Source organism: Sinocyclocheilus grahami, unplaced genomic scaffold, assembly GCF_001515645.1.
Source record: "Sinocyclocheilus grahami isolate Dianchi unplaced genomic scaffold, SAMN03320097.WGS_v1.1 scaffold2929.1, whole genome shotgun sequence".
Taxonomy (NCBI): Eukaryota; Metazoa; Chordata; class Actinopteri; order Cypriniformes; family Cyprinidae; genus Sinocyclocheilus; species Sinocyclocheilus grahami.
The window spans coordinates 24468-27851 of record NW_015508103.1 but is presented as its reverse complement, the minus strand read 5'-3'; the positions used below and the strand labels follow the sequence as shown (position 1 = coordinate 27851).

General features: G+C 35.0%; 1 long non-coding RNA gene across 1 annotated transcript; it reads right to left on the bottom strand.

Annotated features, from left to right (window-relative positions):
• Positions 1-838: 838 nt before the first annotated feature.
• On the bottom strand, positions 839-2778 carry LOC107575826 (uncharacterized). Its single transcript, XR_001607947.1, has 3 exons — positions 2694-2778; positions 2240-2446; positions 839-879 (listed from the first exon to the last, which is right to left on the bottom strand). It is a non-coding gene; the product is annotated as an uncharacterized lncRNA (long non-coding RNA).
• Between the last annotated feature and the right edge of the window lie 606 nt (positions 2779-3384).

Genomic DNA, 3384 nt, shown 5'->3' with positions numbered 1-3384 from the left:
TTTAGAAAAGAAAGCCTGTGGCATGAATTTATAGTAAGTGCAGTCAGTGATTTCTGAGAAATGCCACTGATAAATGCAATCAACACCAAAACAAACAATTTTGAGTGTATTTGTTATCTGTCTGCTCTGTGAGCTTCAAAAAAAAAAAAAAAAAAAAAATATATATATATATATATATATATATTGTTTATACATAGTGTATATGACTGATCAGGCCAATCACCACCACACTCTTGCAGCCAATCAGCAATAATTGGTGTTTACATTCACGATGGGGAGGAGAGAGAATCTGAATAAGCATGAGATTTGTAGAACGAAAGATGGATGAGACATAACCAATAAGAAAAAAAGGTCAGAGGAATATCACTGTAAAAAGAGAGGTTACAATCAGGCAAAAGCTGAACACGTGTTAATATTTTAAAAGCTTTCCAGCGTTGGAGAGGCATTGTTTGGGAAGGTGGATGTTGAGGTTGCTTTGTTTCTGCATGACACATGAGTAACACTGGTTTTGCTTTGTTTCACAACATGCTGTTGTTGTAATTGTATAGAGAATGAGAATGTGTCGACACGGAGCAATGCATTCTGGAAATTTAATCATGATATCATCAATTGCCATTGATTGTCCTTCTCACTGTCGGCATGAAAAATGTGTGCTTTTTCTGTACTAGAAAGCTGAAAAACCAAAGGTATTTCATGCAGACATTGATAAGAGCTATAGCAATTGATGATACAGTAAGCCTTAACCATTCCAACGCGAGAGGCAATTACTGTACAAGTATCAGCAGTGTTTCTCAGAAATAACTTATAGCACCTTTAAGTGTGTTGTTCAGATGCTTACCTTTATGTATCAGCACTGCAAATACACAGATGAAGCTGCAACTGTAGGAACAGAAAGAAACAAGATCCTGTTAAATACTGTGACTCGACTGGGTTTTATTTCCACAAAACACAAACGCAATAAGATAATACAAAGATAGCACACCAGATGACAATGCTAATTGCTAATGCTAATGGAAAATTACTAAATAAAAATGTTAGTTATTCCCCCACAGATAAACCTGATAATCATTAATCAACCACTTCATGCTTAATGTATTAATGATGCTAAAGGTTCTAATCTAAACTAAAAGGTTTCCCTTTTAATTCTAGTTTCAATAAAGCATGTGCAAACCACGACACAACAGAAACAAACCAAAATACGAAGACGCGTTTGTCCACATAGCGTTCTGAACTCATCAAACATACCTGATCATCGTGGTGCCCTAATATTATCAATATGTTTTATTTTAATATATTGCATTTAAATATGTCTTAAATTAAGATTAAATACTCTTTTCTTTTCAAATAACAGAGTATCATACACGCTTCCGCATCAGTATGCCATGCGTGCTACGGATGACATCAGACGTAAGTGACGTCAACAGTAACCACGTGAACGACATGAAACGCGCTCCAGAGATTTATTAAACATATTCAGATTTACTTCAGTATATTCAAAACACCTGAGACAGAAGACTTTCACAAGCTTTTCATCGCATGTAGCCAACTCTTGAATTTCTACTCAATCTTCACCATTAGTAATACTGAACAAGTCTCTGCCGTCTGTCACCGTGTCTCCAATCATTCGTCTGTCATGTCTGGACTTCAGTTCAACAAAAAACTTAGTTTTGTTTATCATCTTCATTAGACTACAAAACATTGTGCCAGTTTCACTGTAAAATTACGAACCCTTTTTGTTTCCACAGTTATTATACATTTGGCAAAGTTTTTTATATTTTCATTTTTTATGTACACTCTTAAAAATAAAGGTGCTTCAAAAGGTTCTTCAAGTGATCCCATAGAAGAACCATTTTTGGCTCCACAAAGAAGCATTCAGTCAAAGGTTCTTTAAAGAACCATCTCTTTCTTACCTTTTTGTTATCTGAAGAACCTTCTTTCACCACAAAGAACCTTTTGTGAATCAGAAAGGTTCTTCAGATGTTAAAGGTTCTTTATGGAACCATTTAGACAAAAAGGTTCTTCTATGGTATCGTGAAGCACCTTTATTTTTAAGAGTGTAGGCTACAATGAATTTGAATTTAAGTTTCAGAAAAAAGGGTTATCACAGCTGCTGATTCTAATAAGGGCTGAAGAACCTGCTGTTAGCTAGACTGCAGAATAGCATCCCTGACCCTGTTTTAATTTTAGTGAAATGAAAAGGATTAAACAAAATAATGAGTACATTTAATCAGTAACTTACATGAGTGTGAAAGTGAAGCTTCCTTCCGTAAACTTCTCTGAGAAATGTTATATTTTTGATCCTCAGGTGAATCATTTTCTCTTAATGATGTTTTATATATTCTTGCCATCATTGAGTCTTAATAGATTTCATGTCTTGACTTGGTTTTTTGTAACTGAAAGAGCAGGACAAGATTGCAGAGCTTCCAGTAACATCCTCATTCATGAGCTGCAGAGAAACCAAAAGAGAGAGAACTGAAAACCTGGATTCTCCATAAAATGCCTTTCAAATTTTGCTTATTATATATTATATTATTATATAAACAGATATGCTATAGATAGCCTACCTGCACCAGAGTTTTTTTTTTCTTGGTTTTATATCTGGGCTCAGTCGAGAAACAAACCAAAATACAAATACAAAATTACTTATTATATATTATATTATTATATAAACAGATATGCTATAGATAGCCTACCTGCACCAGAGGGTTTTTTTTTTTTTTTGGTTTCCATATCTGGGCTCAGTCGAGAAAGATCTGCCTCGTAGTTCCTCTCTCTTGTCTTCATTCTCAGACTGAACAAGTGCTGTGAAGACTGTAATATTTATTCTCTGTCAATCTGATGGGAGGAGAAACTTTGGTTAGTTGTCAGATGGGCGGGTGAGAGAGATCATGTGTTTAGTGAGAAACAAATGACGGCAGCTTCCTTTGAGGTTCAGTGCATCTGAACTCTTATCTAACAATTAACAAAATATTAATAATAATAGTAGTACACACACATAAAATTGATCTCTGTAGCTACATTATGGCTCTTTATGATGTAAAGTTTTCTAAATTGTGTCTCCCACACATTCCTGCTGTCATTCACTGTTTCCATCACCTTGTTTTTATCACTGCGAAGTATCACATCATAACAACTGAGAACGTGGTGGTTTTTGACTTGTGCAAAAAGGGTTCATGTGAATAATGGGAGATGGAAATGCAATGAAAACAAATCATATGTGACTTTGCCTGCAATGCTCATCTGCTAGCTCTGAGGCACAAGTCATTTATTATAGGCCTATATGAAAATATTTATATTCCGTGGCTTCTCCTACTTTTCTTATTTATATTTCATGCCAGTTTATCAGGAAATGACGATCTTGTTCTCTTTGACACATTGGGTGCT